Source organism: Miscanthus floridulus, chromosome 18 (assembly GCF_019320115.1).
Source record: "Miscanthus floridulus cultivar M001 chromosome 18, ASM1932011v1, whole genome shotgun sequence".
Lineage (NCBI taxonomy): Eukaryota > Viridiplantae > Streptophyta > Magnoliopsida > Poales > Poaceae > Miscanthus > Miscanthus floridulus.
Genome location: NC_089597.1, coordinates 31,126,419 through 31,143,942, shown reverse-complemented (window position 1 = coordinate 31,143,942; position 17,524 = coordinate 31,126,419). Strand labels below are relative to the sequence as shown.

At 48.6% G+C, this 17,524-nt stretch overlaps 1 pseudogene; it reads left to right on the top strand.

Annotated features, from left to right (window-relative positions):
* Window positions 1-1,861: 1,861 nt before the first annotated feature.
* Window positions 1,862-14,234, top strand: LOC136523601 (uncharacterized; annotated as a pseudogene).
* The last annotated feature ends 3,290 nt before the right edge of the window (window positions 14,235-17,524 follow it).

Sequence of the window (17,524 nt, the reverse complement as noted above, 5' to 3'; positions counted from 1 at the left end):
ACTTCCCCCTTATACCGGGCGGGTTGTAGAGAGTCAACCAGAGAAATGGGGATACGGCGTCATCAAGGTCGATCAGCCTAGGCTGGAACCGCTCTTGAGGGCCTTGGGGAAGCTGTGTGACCACGGCCTTTTGGCGGCCGTGGTTGTGGCGGCTTTTCACCGCCCGAGGGTGTTGCCGCTGATGGCTCGGCGGCGGCGGCTGTTCGAGATGACCTCGGGCGATCCGATCGCCGGTATCAAGATGTCCGCCTTCGCCCTTACCGACGACGAGACCCTGCGTCGGGTGAGAGAGGCGGTAGACGGGAAGCCGAAGATTGATGATTTGATGCCGTTCCCGATGCGCCCGTCGCGGGGGTATGTCTCGCTGGTAAGTTGGCTGTTGCCGAGGCTTTCGCGGCCTTCTTGTTTTTCGCCCCCTTTTTTTTTGTCTGTCGTCTTACTTCGTCGTTCCCACAGGGGATAAGAGACGTGCGAGGCTCCCCGCCGCCCGTTCCCGAGGACGCCCGGCGGCGATCTGTGAATAGGGCGCGCGCCGAGGAGGAGGAGAAGAAGAAAGATGCCAAGGAGGCGAAGCGCACGAAGAAGATCCTCGCGCGCGAAAAGCTGGACGCCCGTCGCCGGCGTCAGAGGCTCGACGGTCTCCCGTTGGAGCCGTCTCCCTCGTCGTCGGTGTCGGATTCTTCGGGCGACGGCGGCGGGCGCGAGGTGGGGACGGCCTGCCTGGAACACCTCCCCGACATTAGGGAGATGGTGCCCGGGGCACCGGCAAGGAGCCTGACGCTCCTAGGAGGAGGAGGTGTCCCGGGGCCGGTGGCGGCCCGTCCCGGGGCCGAGGCCGACGCGCCCGAGGCGCGGGTGTCGGAGGAGCGTGCCGTCAGCCCGATGGGTTCGACGGTGGAGGTGGAGCGAGCGACGGTGGGGGCGACCCCATTGTCTCCGCGAAGGGTCGAGGAGGTGCCGGGGTCTGACGGAGGCCAGCTGGCACCGGTGGACACCGAGGCCGCGCTGCTGCCACCACCGCCGCCGTTGTAGAGGAGGCTGGCGGTGTCGAAGCGGCTACATCCCCGTTCGCGGTAAGCGTCTTTTCTGGTGGAGTCCGTAGTACTTCTTGTTTGCCCCTTGGTCGCATGCTGACCTTGGGAGTGTCTTTGCTTCCAGCCAGACGCATCTGGTGGAAGATCCTGCCTTGGCGCCCCGTAAGGCGCTCAAGGTGAACGTTAGCTCCTCCGCCCATCAGGCAGCGGAGGCGCAGGCTGGCGTGCAGCGTGGCGCGGTGTCGGGCGGGGCCGTTTTGGAGGAGGCGGCTGCCCAGGAAAAGGGTGCCGAGGCGGCCGCGGAGCGAGTGGAGGAGGAGGAGCCCACGCCTCGCGATGTCGCGGGCCTTGGGGCGAAGGAGGCTGGGGCGTCCACCATTGCCGAGGCCATTGAGGGTGAGGCCGGAGCCCCCAAGACCTCCGAAGTCAGGGCGGTGGACGCCGGGGCCACCGAGGTAGAGATGGCGGAGGCCAGAGCCCCCGGGTCCGTCGAGGCCGAGGCGATGGAGGTGGAGACGGAGCAAGTTTTGGCGCCACCCCTGGTTCAGACAATCTCGTCTAATGATTCCTCCCGAGGGAAGGAGGCGGCGGACGTCGAGGCAGCCAGTACCGCGGAGCAGCCAGTCCCAGATCCTGCCGAGGGGAGTTCGGCCCTTGCCCGGCTACGGCCCGAGCCCAGTGGGTGGAACTTCCCGCGTGTTTTCTGGCGGAACCAGGCTGATCCCGAGGGGGAGCCTGTGTTCGCCCTTGAAGATATCGCAGAGGGGGGGCGGTGGGATACCCTCGAGCAGTACCGCCAACTGGCAGTGCGGTCGCTGCAGACAGCGATGACTGTTATGGAAGGGGACTTGCCTGGTGTCACTCAGGTAAGTACTTTCGTCTCTCGTGCCGAGTTGTTTTCTCTTCGAGCCCCCTCGCAGCGTTTGACGTGCGTTTTTTACCTCTTTAGGAGCTCGAGACCCGGTCCCTTGGGAAATCGGTGTTCCTACGAAGGGAGAGGGATATCTGGGACCAGCTCCGGCGGCAGAAGGGCCTGCTTGCCGATGCCCAGGGGCTTTTGTCGGCGTGGAGTGCGGAAGTGGAGGACCTCCGCCTTCGTTGTGCTGGCCTTCAGGCCGAGTTGGCCATGGCTAAGGGGCAGTCTGCCCCTCTGGTGGCGAAGATCAAGGAACTGGAGGAGGAGCGAGACTCCTTCAGGTCTCGGGCCCAAGAAGCGACGGCCTCTGCGAAGGCCATAGCCGGGCAGCTGGGTGCGGAGCAGAGCGAGCATCAGGCGACGAAAGTCGCCTTAGCAGAGGCTACCAAGGCGGCCGAGGCCTCTCGGGTCAAGGTCTTAGCCTGGAAGAGCAAGGCCGAGGGTAAGTTCTGCTGAACCGTGTTCCTTGTTTCATTTGTTCCGGTTCGCGTTTGACTCCTGACCCCTCGTTGCGACGTAGATCTGGAGAAAGAGGCTTCCCAGGCGGCTGAGGCCTCCGTCGCAGCGCAAGCGGCGCTGGATGTTGAGGTCCGGGAGCACGAGGCGCTGCGCAGCGCTGTCCGTACCGCCTGCGAGGCCCTGGACGTCAAGGAGGTCCAATCAGCCAGCTCCCTTGGGAGCTGCCTGATTGCGTTGAGCGGCCACGTCCACGAGAGGCTCCGGGGGGTGTTGCACATGGGTGTCAAGCGCGCCCTGGCCGTCGTCTCCTCGCACTACGCCATCAACCTCAAGGCTGTCAGCGATGGCTACGTGTTGCCAGAAGATGACGAGGAGGCTGATGCGGAGGTCGTGAAGCTGTTGGAGGCGGCCGAGGCACCTGGCACAGCGCTGGCTGGTCTATTTGAAGAAGAGGTGGTCCCTCCCGCGCCGGCCGCCGATCCTTGAGCTTTGACCTGGGCCAAAAGGGGCCATGTAACCGGATTGAGTTAGTTGCCGTATCGTGACGTTTTTTTGGCCGTCGAGGCCTTTAAAGTATTTGCGTGCGTGGGTCTTTTAACCGTTTTCTGTTCTACTTCCGAGCCTGTGCCCTCTGTCTCGATCTTGGGAACCCGCGAAGAAATCCCTCGGAACCTAAGCCGTCCTTCGGCGAAGGGTGGTGAGGGAGCTACCGTAGCCCAGAGGCGTAGGCCGTTCTCACGACTCGACCGGCCCTTTGGCCTCCAGACAAGCTTTTGGTCTTTGGGTTTCTTGCGAAGGTCCCGTCAGAGCGTGAGAGAGTTTGGCGTAGAAATTTTTTGAAAGACCATTAACAAACGTGAAAGACCATTAACAAACGGTGTTCGGGACTTAGGGGGGTTCCCCCTTTTTAGCCCCCGAGGGAGGCTCGGCTTTGCAGAGGCAGAGCCGAGTCTCCCTTATAGCGCTATTGTGACGTCGAGCCCCTATTGATAGACAAGCTCTCTGCACAGAACTTCCTCGGAGCCTACGCTGTCCTTTGGGTGAAAAGGTGGTGAGGGAGCTGCCGTAGCCCGGAGGCGTAGGCCGTTCTCACGGCTCGGCCGGCCTTTTCGCCTTTGAGACGATCGTACGGTCCTTAGGTTCTATACAATCGACTTGTCTATAGGGGGGTTCCTCGAAAGATTATAACAACTAAGAACGCTTCTTTATTGTATTTCGAGAAACAATGTAAACAACGTTTGGAAATTTAAGGGTAGAAACGACGTAGCTGTTCTATGTTCCAAGCGTTGGTGAGGATTTCGCCCTTCTCGTAGGCTAGCTTGTAGGTCCCGTGCTTTAGTACTTGGGCGGGCCACCAACTTCCAAGTCGTCAATGAGGTCACTGGCCTTCCTGGACTTGTCCTTGATGTCGTCCACGCCGGCCTCGATGGTTCGCCCGATGTGCTCGCCCAAGACCTAGGTGGTGCACCGCTGGTACGTGGCCCCTGCATTTCTGAGACTGAATGGCATAGTCACATAGCAGTACATGTCGAATGGGGTGATGAAAGAAATCGGCTCCTCAGGGGGTGGCGGGGCAGAGCTTGATGGTAGGACGTCGCTCCGCGCCACCGGCGTCTTTCCCCTGCCTAGGCTTAAGCTAGACAGGTCCCCAACCAGGGACTCTGTACCAACAGCCGGGCATGGGATGCCGACGGGGCGTCGCCGCATGCCGCCGGCGTTTCACCCATGTCCAGGCTCAGGCAAGTCAGGTCCCCAACCAGGGACCTTGTGCCAACAGCTGGACATGGGGTGCCGGCAGAACGCGGTGCGCCACCATGAGCTCGCGTGGTGTCGGGGTGGTCCTGCCCGCGTTGCGCCTGGCGAGCATGACGAGAGCGGCCGCCCGGGCACCGTCTGCGCCTAGGCTACCGGTGCGTGATGTCGACGTCGGTCGGCGGGGCTCGGGGCGTGAGGAGTACCATGTCGTACTCGCATCCTAGAGACATGAACTCTAGGCTCCCGAACCAGATCATCATGCCGAGATGTAGTGGTCGTATGGGGTCTGCCATCCGGAACTTGTTAGGATGACGAAGCTGACACGCAGAGGCCCCTACCTGGCGCGCCAACTATCGGTGTTTTGGAACCGGGGGTCCCTCAACCAACGAGTGAATTTGTGCTGCGTGCCCCTAATCCCGGATGGTGATGCAAAGAGACACAAGGTTTATACTGGTTCAGGCAATCGAGGCCCTACGTCCAGTCTGAGAGATCGATCTTGTATTCCTTGCACCGGAGTGCTTGTAGTAGGGGGTTACAAGCTAGGTGAGAGAGGGAGCTAGCCCCAGGTCTCGGCGAGGGTGGCGCGGGCTGCTTGAGGCGTTGTTCCCAAGCAGTGTAGGAGTGTGTAGTTCTATCTGTGTGTTCGTCTTTCTGCCTGTTGCCCTCCTCTAGAAATGGCCCCGGTCCTTCCCTTTTATACTCTAAGGGAGAACCCGGGACGTCCATACATAGCGCTCTATAAATGGGGGTGGCGTGTCCGAGCCCTATAGCCGGCCACTGTCGTGGTATGGTCGATGGAGTGGCCCCGTCCTTGTTGTGCAGAAGTGACGCGCCGGTCATACTTGGTTTTGTGCGTCGTGGGGCTCCAGTACTGCTTGATGCAGGACATGGCGGGCGACATGCTGGTCATCGTGCGATGACGTCGTAGGGAGCAGCGGCTCTGCAGATGCCGAGGCCGAGCCATCGCGGGGGGCTCGGCGGACATGGATCCTCAGGCTGCCGAGCCCCTGAAGCCAACTGCCGAGACCTTGGAGGGAATTATTGGTCCTGGGTACTAATTCCGAGGCCACAGTAGCCCCGACGTGGCTCCCCATGCTGCGTTGTTCTCGGAGCAGGAGTTGGCAGCACAGTGAGGCATGGGCGTCAACCATGTGCATAGTGGTTGGTACAGTGGCGGGTAACCCCTGCCCAGTCCTGCCTCCTGTCCCGTCGGCCACTCCGTTGTACTGTGCCGAGCATGCGGCCGATGTTAGGGGCAGCAGTTGGCTGAGTTAATGCGACACGACGTTTTGTCAGAGGGACGGGTGAAGGAAGAGGCAGCGGAGTGCTGCCGAGCCCGCCTCGCGCGAGACGGAGGGTCGGTGGCCCGGCCGAGGCCTTTGGTGGGGGATCGCTCGAGGTCAGTGGTGAGGGGGCCTCGGGCGAGTCGGAGAATCGGCCGAGGCTAGCGGTGTTTAGCTGGTTTCGACTTTTACGAAGTCTAAGCAGTCGTTTTTTTGGTTCTTGCTTAGGGTACCCCTTCTCACTGTATCCGACACCCCTACAAATCGATTTGTAGGGACGGCCTGAGAACCGCACCTATGAATGCATGATTTGTAGAGACCCTTACGTAGGGGCAGCTGGGCAAACCGCCCCTACAAAGGATTACCAGCCGTCCCTAGAAATGCTTTTTGTAGCCGTGTCTATAGCCCTTGCGACTTGCACGTGTGCATAGTTTTGGTACGGTTCAAAAGAGTTGACATTATATTCGCGCGTCAGCTGAGCTGTAAACGTCTCCAACTGTCGTAATAATCAATTAATCAGATTATTTTAGTGAGAAGAGTTAGCCATGAGCAAAGGACCCGTGACCGCATATTCATTTACTTTTTTTTGTCTTAACTAGCAAATGTCTATACGTGCAACGGAATTTACATATTGCCACTTGTTTTGGAATAAGAATTTGTACCACGGTTGAACGTGTATTATTCTAACTCGTATGAAAATGGGTCATGAGTTAGAATTAGGACTCTAATATCTATTTCATCATCATGCACTACTATTCTTAATAAAATAGACCAAAATTCTTATGCTCTAAGAGAGTGGTAGGACATACGAACTAAGAGAATGAAATTTTGGAGGAAGGAATTTCCACTCTTTAATATATTATAGTAAACATGTCCATATATTACAACGCGAGAAAAAGTTGTCAAACTTTCAAGGGAAACGAGAACGAGAAAAGTACATATCTATTTATGTTTTACCTTTTTATAAAAATTTAGAAGCTATAACTTATTTTATGATGATCATATATGACATCTATAATAATATAAGTTAATATTGGGAATAATGCGACAATGTTTTATTCAGTATGTATGTATGATCGAATTAAAATATAATCTTGATAAATTTTTTCTCCTATTGTAAAGCACATAAATATTTACTCATAAATATATCATAATTTTAATATTTATACTATCCATGTGTTGGTAAAGTTAAAATATCGAGTTCCAGCCATCGTTCGGGATTGCATGGTGCATTCGTATAACTTAGAGGCTTGTTTCACATAACTTTTTATGACTCCATCTTCTCCTACGCTACCAACTATAGCAGTCCTGTTTGTATAAGTTGTTTTTCCCTCTCCTCGCAAAATGTACTAAGAGCCGAAAGAAGTAGAGTTAGAATATCGAGTTCGAGTCCTCTTCGGGGATTGCATGGTGCATTCGTACACCTTAGAGGCTTGTTTCGTAGAACTTTTTATGACTCCAGCTTCTCCTACACTACCAACTATAGCAGTTCTGTTCTTATAAGTTGTTTTTCTCTCTCCTCGCAAAATGTACTGAGAGCCGGAAAAAAAAACCACGTTTTATGCTTCCTCCGTCTCCGGCTCCTTTAGTACTGTAGCTTAGAGTCACAGCCAAAAGAAACATGACCAAACAAGACCTAAATTAGATTGGATAAACAAACCGTTCAATGCAAGATTTCAGTTTATGGTTTGATTAGTTGGACTAGGGTTAAGGGTTCAAAGGCATGTAATATTGAATTTATTATTCATTTTTTATGCTTATAAAAAATAGGAATAGGAAGTGAAAAATCTCTACATCCAAAAAGGCTGAAATGTCATCGTCTACTCGGTCGGTGATACTAAGTCTCCATCCGTGCTCGTGCGTATGCGTCGATACGAATCATCCTCTATTAGGAGCAAACATCGGCGGATCCAGAAAATATTTTAGGGGGACTGAACAACACTGCTGCTCGATCTTAAGTCTCAGCCCCCCCTACACTATAGAACTTTGCCTAAAAATTCATAGGGGCTCTACAGTAATTTGCACTGCTTCGGTTTGGGTAGGGGGGCTTGAGCCCCCCCCCCCACACTGCTGGATCCGCCCCTGGGAGCAAATGAGTTCGGGTCCTACCTAGTTTCGATATGATAACCGGGTCACGTGTCCGTGTCCGAAAATAAGTCCTCGGAGCTCACGCGTCTGTATCTGATTATCGAGGTTCAGTCCAAGATGACACGGAGGCAATAGCACCCGGACATCCGGTGCCAGCAGCATGTCCAGACGCAGCTCCTATTTTTAGCCAACCGAACCGTGGCCTAGTTCCTAGTCCCAGGCCTACCAATGGGAGCATCCCATCTCGGCATCCCCACGTATAACAGAAAAAATTAACCGAAGCGCTACCTGCCCGCGTAACGGAAGGGGAGAGTGTGTGATCGTGTCTACGCCGCCATCCCCTGGCGCTTCCCCTCTACAGACTGAGAAGGATGCAAGGCAGCAGAAGGCTAGGAGGAGACGCCAAGGCGAGGCAGTAGAAGGCGAGAAGGGAGATGCAACCTCCGATCTACTTTTGAAATATCTAGATGCACTACTTACAACATACAAATGAAGACAGATGAAACACTTGAAACGTGTGTTTAAAACACGTGAAAAACACTTGAAAACCATTGCAAACATATGCAACGTCCAGATAAAACTCTTACAACATACGTTTGAAACATATGCAACATCCGGATAAACACACATGCAAGGTCTGAAAAACAGATGAAATATTGGGAACAGACGCTTATAACATACTATATAAATCATTGCAACATATACAACATCCCGATTTACTTTTGCAACATCCGTATGAAACATTTGCAACATACCTCTGAAACATACGTTTGCCACACGTGGTTTTTCAGCGCAACATGGCACGGACGCGCACCGAACTAACACGATGGAGGCGGCCGCGACAGCAGATGGCGGCACCCGACACGTTGGAGGCGGCCGCGACAGCAGATGGCAGCACCCGTTGAGGTGGAGGCGGTCACGACAGTCAGATGGAGGCGCCCCGCCGCGGTGGAGTCAGCCATAGGCGCTGCGGCTCGAGGACGGTGGTGAGGAAGGACAGGGCCGACGCCGCCGAAGAGCTTGGCGACGAATACGGTGGCGTGGCCCTGCGAGGCGCCGTCAATCCACTACAGTAGCACGGGGTGAATCTGCACGGGCGAGGGCACGCGACATGTGCGGAGCGAGGCGTGCGGCGCCGCGGGCAGGAGTGAGCGGCGCTTGCGGGGAGCGAGGCGAGCGGAGCTGCTGTCTGCATGGGTGGTTCGATGCATCCAATGAGAACGGGACGTCCGAAGTCCGAACGCCCTAAACCGAGCATTACCGAAGATGATAAGCAAATTGCCTCCCTACATGTAGCAGCGCCTCACGTCGGTGCTACCACACACACTGCCGTGACCACGCACCTGAGCACCGGCGTCCAGTGGCACAGCTGTGTGCGCCTCTACGCACGCAGAAGGCCCGAGCCTCGTCATGCTACCTTGAGCCGTAGAATACGACCTGCGACACATCCGCTGGCGGTAGTGCGCGCCCACCAATCCCCCCTCCATCCCGGTGATTCCCTCGTTACGGTGCGACGACGTTGTCGCACTAGCAGACTAGCTTCATTCCGAGTCCAGAGACCCGACCAACGTGGAGTCATGGAACAATAGGTTGCGATTGCTCGACGCTCGCACAACACCCCATCGTCTCGACGTTGTCATGTGTTGACTTCAGATTCCAGAAGAGGTGGATCGGAGGTCCCGACATTCAGCGGCTCAGGGAAGAAGCAAGCATGTTAAGATTTTTTTAGCACCAAGACCAGTCTCAATGTAAGTTTCAAAGAAGTTTCAATCTCATTTAATGTTACGACACATTAGCAAATTTGTTGAGTTGACATGTCAATTACGAAGAGAGATAGAGAGAGTTTCATCTAGATCATATTCTTTGTCACAATTACCAACATAAAAAATGACGTGACAGTCTTGATAACTGTGTCATAAAACTCTTCATTAAAACTGGCCTAAGTGACACACTCCTATTCTCTAAAATTAGCCTATGTTTCATGCACAGCATAAACTTTTAGCATTTAGATGTTCTTGGGAGTCTGTATCATTGGATTAGAGTGGTATTATTTGGTCCCGTTATAACGTCCAGGTATGAACATGAAAACGGGAAAAAGGGCCGAACGACTAAAAAAACAGACGTGACCTAAAAAACGGATTAAACAAAACCAACTATAGAAAAACTGGACGAAACAAAACGATGGAGAAAAACTGGACGTAACAAAAGGTGAGAAAAGAAAAACAGACAGCACACGGATAACTACATATACAGGTGGCGGCAACGAAAACCACAAAACCCTAGTAATTGGGAAAGCACCATACAGGAGCAATGGATGAGTAGATGCATGGCATACCTCAACCCTAGGTCGGCGGCGTCGAGGATCCTTTGCCCTGGATGGAGCCCGTGCTATGGCGCGAAGGAGAGGGCGCGGGAAGGAGGAGAAGGCGCGGGAAGGAGGAGACGGCGCAGGGATTTTTTACGCACGATAGAGGCCGGTTTGCCAATTACCAAAAGATGGGAAAGGGATATGGAGTACTCTTGGAGATGAGTTTTTCTCCTTTTTCCCAAAAAACATAGATAGGGAAGGGATACGGGGCACTCTTGGAGATGCTCTTACCGCACATTTGGTTGCTACCATTTTGTGACCTGCCAACTCGTTGACCGGCCGGCCAAACTTAGAGCAACTACATTGCTACATATCAGCGATCTCATACCCTTGTCTTATGTAGAGCCATGTAGGATTTTTGCTAACGGAGAGGAAAGAGAGAGGAGAGAGAAAAAAAAGGTCGTTGTTTCACCAAACAACCGTCTTATGAGCTAAAATTTAGGACTACGAGATAACTATTATACTATTGTATGATATTGTTGTTGTCATGCAACTCATAACTTTATTTTTATTTTATACATAAATTAAGAAATAATGAGTTACTATGAGATAACTTAAAATATAATCATTATACATGTTATCTGTTACTGTCTTATATAAAATTAAATAGCACTACGTGAGACCGCCTACAGAAGCACTAATGTACTTGCCCTTACCCATTCGACCGTACAGCGGTCAGAAAAAGAAAAAAGGGAACGGACCGACGGAAAAAAACGAACCTAACGTAAAAAGAAGTCCGGGTCGTAAAAAACGGGACGATGGGCACAATGTGAGGAAAATGGACGGAAAAAAGGAAACAGAAAGAAAAAAAGAAAAGAAAAGAGAAAAGAAAAGAAGCAAAAGAAAAAAAACAGAAAAAAAATGAAGAAACTCCCTAGGTTTAGGAAATGTTTGATATGGCTAGTTACTAAGTAGTTGGGCTAAAAATTAGCCCAAATTAGTTATGGTTCGCTAGTTAGTTGGCTAAAACCTAGTTGAAGATTTGGCTAAAAAATTAGTCCACTTATTAATCCTCTTGTTTGGATGCATATTTGAGCTAAAATTTGCTAGCTATAATTAGTCCATGGATCAAATATGCCCTTAATAGTAAGGAATAAATAGATAGGATCTTTATATATATATATATATATATATATATATATATATATATATATATATATATATATATATATATATATATATATATATATATATAGGGATGATGAGAAACTGGAGAAACACTCGGTTCAAAGTGACATTTAAATCCAACTAGCTAATAGTTGGCTTCTAAAAATAAGCTGTTTGAATTCAAACAGATCTAGCCAATTATTAGTCAGACACTTAGCTAACAACTATCTCACTAGCTATCCTAGCATACCTAATAGTATCTTCTAAATTGAAAATAGACACTTCTGTACTCCTACCAACCTTTATTCATGTGTGTCCTACCAATAGAAATAGAAAAGGAAGGGGCATTATAGATAAAAGTACTATACATCCATTTTTAGCTAGTGGATCCAAAAAATAATTAGCCAGCTAAGAGCAATTCCAACAACATATTTGTATCTTTCCTAATTAATTGAAATAAAGATTTTGATAAAAAAAAAACTCTCTGATAGCTTTTTTTTAATGAGATATTCAAATATGGTCATCCTCTATTTTGAATTTTTTGCTAGCCAAAGATACATAACAGAGTTGGTTCTCTAGTGTACGCACATGATATAGAGAAGCTCTTAGAGGGTGAAAAGATATAGAGAATAAGTTTTATTCAAATGACTCTCCAACTGATGATTTAGAGCGAGTTTAAGAGATGCTCTAATAGTTACACCCTCCGTTCTAAATTATAAATCGCTTTGCCTTTTTTTAGCAAATTCGATGTACCAAAAAAGGCAAAGCGACTTATAATTTGGAACCGAGGGAGTAGCTAACTATCATTCAAGATTAATTAGGATCCATAGAGCTAATACTTATCTGCTAATAATTAGCTGTTTTGGATCCAAACATGACATCTAATAGTCTAACTAATTGTTTGCTAAATACCTAACTAACTGGGCCAAACTAACTAATAGCTAGCTAGATAACCCTTCATTCCAAACTAATAGTAGTTCTAGCTTTTCTATGTATATTACTTTTGGTATGCAGCTAGACATATAAATATGTCTAGATACAGAATAAAAGTTATGTATTATTAGAAAAGCCAGAACAATTTATAATTTAGAATTGAGAGAGTATTAACTATGAGATATTAGCTAGCTAACTAGTAGCAAATAATTGATACAAAATATTCTTATTTTTAAGCCGTTATTAGCTAGCTAACTGTAGTTGGCTAGTGTACCCAAACAAGATGCCTAGTATACCCTGGTAGAGTATCATCACTCCTCACTAATCCCAACTTCCAAGTAAATGAAAATGACCCATTCCACCTTTTGGCCCTTGCACGAGAAATTTGGGTGCCACGTGCGATTCAAATTTTCTCCTAATATATGAATACTATATTTGGTTTTATAAAACGTAAGGCAAAAATGCATAATCCGAGCTAGCTAGCTGTGTTCCTTGACTATGATTAATTAGATGGCCAATTCATTTTCAATTTTTATTGCTCTTTCGTGTGTTAGGTAGAAAATTCTGTATAATCGGCCGGCAGTAGTTCTGAATTTGAACTGATTGTACCGTCAATACAAAAATCTTCAGAAGGTAAACAAACAAATAAATAAGATGAGAAGCCTCTCTTCTCAACATTTCTCTAACATCGGCCTGTTGCATTGACCAGACATAAAAACTGGCTACACGTATTCCTACACCATATTATAGGCCAATACAAGCATACAACAATCATAGAACCAATGCTGACCTATTAGAGAATTCTCTAGCTTGCTACACATGGTATGTCACAACTATTTGTTTATTAGTCACCTATAGACAATCCCCAGCGATGACAGATCACTACACAAGCAACAAGATAGAAGAAGATCTGACGACATGAAAAACCACTCTGCCAAAGCAACCCATTCATCGCTTGATTATATATAGACACACACGCCTAGTCACAAAAACGTGCACACAAAGAAAGAAGAACTGAAGGTGGAAGAAGAAGAGAATAGGGACCTCGCTCGAAGACTAGGGCGGCAGCAATGTCGACGTACCTGAACTCCTGAAGAAGCCGTCCCCGTACACCACCGTCGACTCCCTCATCGTCCTCCTCCCTCTCACCCTGATCTTATGCTTCACCTTTCTCCTTCCGCTGTCCGCCTACTTCCGCAACCCGCTTGCCACGGCTATGGCTACAACTACCAGCGCCTGCGTCGGCACCACCGCCGGGGCCGTCCGCGCTGCGCCAGCAGCAGCAGCCGTGGACGAACGTCGGCGACGGTGTCGGTAGCCAGCGCCCGGCCCCGGCGGAGCTGATGAAGCGTCCTCGTCGGCGTGCACACCATGCCCGGCAAGCACTCCCGGCGCCACCTCAATCCGCATGGCGTACGCGCTGCAGCAGCAGACGACGCCCGCGCTCCGCGCCGCGGCGCGCGTCGACGTCCGGTTCGTGCTCTGTGCGCGCCCGATGCCGCCCGAGCACCGCGCGTTCGTGGCGCTCGAGGCGCGCGCCTACGGCGACGTGCTGGTCCTCGACTGCGCCGAGAACGCGGAGGACGGGAAGACGTACACGTACTTCGCCAGCCTGCCCGCCATGCTCGGCTCCGGCTCCGGCTCCGGCGGCGGCGGCGGCGGCGGACGGCCGTACGACTACGTGATGAAGGTGGACGACGACACGTTTCTGCGGCTGGACGCGCTGGTGGAGACCCTGCGCTCGGCGCCGAGGGAGGACATGTACTGCGGCGTGGGGCTCCCGTTCCACGACCGGGAGTTCCCGCCGTTCATGCTCGGCATGGGCTACCTGCTGTCCTGGGACCTCGTCGAATGGATCGCCACCTCTGACATGGTCAAGAGGGAGGCCAAGGGTACGCTACGCACTTGCATTTCATGCATCCGTTCTTGCACAAATTTCCTTATTGACTACTAACATATACTACTCTACTACTACGTACACTCATGAAAATGTTTTCAGAACATCATTAATTAGTACAATAGTTTTTAACAATGTTTAGCAACATGTATATATGCATATTCAGGTGTAGAAGATCTGACCACAAGCAAATGGCTGAACATGGGCCACAAGGCCAAGAATCGGGTGCACATTTTCCCCAGGATGTATGACTACAAAGAGTGCCAAAGCTGAGGACTTCTTGGAGAACACCATTGGGGTGCATCAGCTGAAGCAGGACATAAGGTGGGCACACACACTGGAGCACTTCAATGTCACCCTGTTGGAGCCCTCCAGCAAGCTACACAACTTCTAGAGAGCGGGGATCGGAATCCTCAGATTCTTTTGCAAACAATATGTAAATTTATAGTATTGTTGATTTGTGGGTGTGGCGAATTAACTATGAAGGGTTGTTGATACGTTGCTTGATATATATATATATATATATATATATATATATATATATATATATATATATATATATATATATATATATATATATATATATATATATATATATATATATATATATATATATGATAGCTTCCACTGCGAAGTTATATACATCTTGTTGACAATATCTTTTCATAATGGCACGTTAATATAAGAAAAGGGCATTGTCAACTGGATAGGGACTCCAAGAGTTTTGAATTCAGAAACTCAGATAAATCAGTTTTGTGACGAATATATATATATATATATATATATATATATATATATATATATATATATGATAGCTTCCACTGCGAAGTTATATACATCTTGTTGACAATATCTTTTCATAATGGCACGTTAATATAAGAAAAGGGCATTGTCAACTGGATAGGGACTCCAAGAGTTTTGAATTCAGAAACTCAGATAAATCAGTTTTGTGACGAATACTAGGCTGATGTTTCTGTCACAATTATTTGATGGCAATTCAGCATTCTAAGCTGTTTCTTTGTTTTGACTACTCACTGCTCAGCATTCTAAGCTACAACATATACAGCAACATACACAAAATCCCATGATTAAAATGTTAACTACTTTACATTTACTAAATGATGACAAGTGTGACGATAGAATATCATAGCATTAGTTTTGTTAGTGACATGGCACTCTTCTGTGCTTACAGCTAAAACTCGCTGTGAAGTATTTTATATAAACTGTGAGCTTGTTCATAACCTAGGGGCTTCCTTACCTCCTCTTGTTCTCTTGAAAAAAAAATGCCTTCTTCATACTAAATTGTGGTTTGATTCCGTGCCTCTTGCACGGTTGCACCAGTTGGAGATGATCGAGTTTCCGTATTACAATGACATCGCAACCAACCGCCCTCTTGAGGTCCTGACTGATGATTCAGCTCTGTTGCTCGTGAAGATCTCAATGCACTCTTGCAGAAACCCGATTTCTTGATCTGTCACTATTGTGTAAGCTCCTCACCATGGTTTCAGCTGGCTCTAGGATGCACAGCCAAGAAAGGGACATCACTTTCATGACATTTTGTAATAGCTATAGCTCTTGAGATGTCATATCATTGAACGATTCATATTACATTTTGTGGATCAGCAGTTCTGATTTCTCAGTCCATTAGTACTCCACTTGCCAAGTCGACTGCTGCTCAGCAGCTTCTGGCAACAAGATGAAACTGTTTTTTTTTTTTTTTTTGCATTATCGGCAGGCAAATGTTGTAGCCGGAGTCTGTTGTTTTCATCTTAGTTCTTTTGCATTTATGTGCTTGGAATGTAGCAGAACCGGACGCGAATTTATGCAGTGTCCAGTGGAGCCATGTCGCTGTCGGCCGGAAATGGTAGAATGGTTGTGCTCGAAGTACTTGGTGAATGTTGAAAACTCTCTAAACATGTAAATCGTAATTATGTATAGAGTGGTGACATGTTCTGAAAATATAATGTGTGCATTCCTAATTGGTACATGATCGCCATTATTGTTTTTTGCACCGTGCATTTTTGACAAACGTACTACACATGTGCCGCCATGAAAATATTTTCAGAACATTCTAGTTTTTTTTGTTTTTGTTTTAATATTTTTTCGAAAGGACGGCAAAAGAATTGCCGTGATTTTTATTAGACGAGAAAAAGAGAAAAACAAAAAGATTACAAGAAACACCCACTACTACACAAATAATTTTGTAAGACGGTGCCCTTTTATTAACGGAGGCGGTCACAAAATCTAACCGCCTCAGTTAATACCTGCGATTTACGGAGACTGACATTTTTCATTTACCAGAGGCGGTCACGTTTGCCCGCCTCGTAAAATCGATTTATGGAGACGGACGTCTTAAGAAAACGCCCTCGACTAGTACTACCAACGAACAAAACCAACAGAGTAAAACAACCTCAACCCCAACCAGAAAAACAAAAGAAAAAGGAAACTGCCACCATACTAAGCAAAACTAAGGAGATCTGGCTTCTGGTCGAGTTGCAAAGTTGAATTGTTGGATGTCATCTTTGATCAATACCGCTACTTAGGATGGTTGCAAATCTTATGTTGGAAAGTTCTTCGGTTTCTTTCCTTCTAGATGTTCCAACAGACATAAATTAGAATCCCGGCGAAGGAAGTCTTATGAGTTTTGTCAAATTTGGCTTGACATTTCCTCCAATATTTGTAGACGGAACCGTCCAGTGAAATGTTACGAATTTGGCCCAAATTGAACCGGCTCTGGATTATACACCATACATTTTTGTTTTAACAATGTTTAGCCACATATGCATAGACATATAGTAGTCAACTGTGGAGGTTCTAACCACAAAGGAATGGCTGAACGTGGGCAACAAAAAGCCAAGAACCGGTTGGACATTTTCCTCGATTGATAATAAAGTTTGCTGTTTTTAAGTAAAACAGAAACTATTCAACATATTTTCTTTGACTATCATTATGCCAAATCCCTTTTCGTGTGCTATGCACCTTGTGTTTGGCTGGACCGAGGCGGTTACGGACAAGTGCAAACGCGCCCTTAAAAAATGTAAAAATGGTGGTTCTTTTTTGTAGGACAAGTTCATGCACCTACAAGGTAAGAGCATTTCCCTCCAATTTACTTTAGGTTTGCCACTAGTGTTAGGTATCCCACTCTATAGAGAGTTGAGTTCATTTTTTAGTACTTGTGTGAAATTGGATTTGCACAGACTGGCTTACATAAGGTTACCTTCATGTGAATAAGTTTGTTCTGGTATATCTTTTATGCCAGTAGAAATCTAGCATTTTTACTAGCCTTTCACACCAGTGTAAAAACACACCGCTGGTACAAATCATTTTCTACCGTCATTACAAACACTTTTTGTACTAGTGCGTGAACGTGGACAAGGCTTTAACGACGCACACACATTCTCTTTCTCTATCATCACCTTCTTTCTTCCTTCGTACCATGCTGCCCCTCTACCGCCTCCATCGCTGCCCAGGCCGTTAGCGACCTCACTACTCACCTCTCACAATCACCACTGCAGCTCCACCCTCTCCTAACGTTGTGCTTGTCACCTCACCATCACCACCGCAGCCCCGCCCTCTCCTAACGTTGTGCTTGTCACCTTCACCGCCGACCCCGCTCACCGATTGTCCTCCACCATGTGGCCATGCCTTGCCACCTCGACCCCCCCACCGCTGCCGCGCCATCCC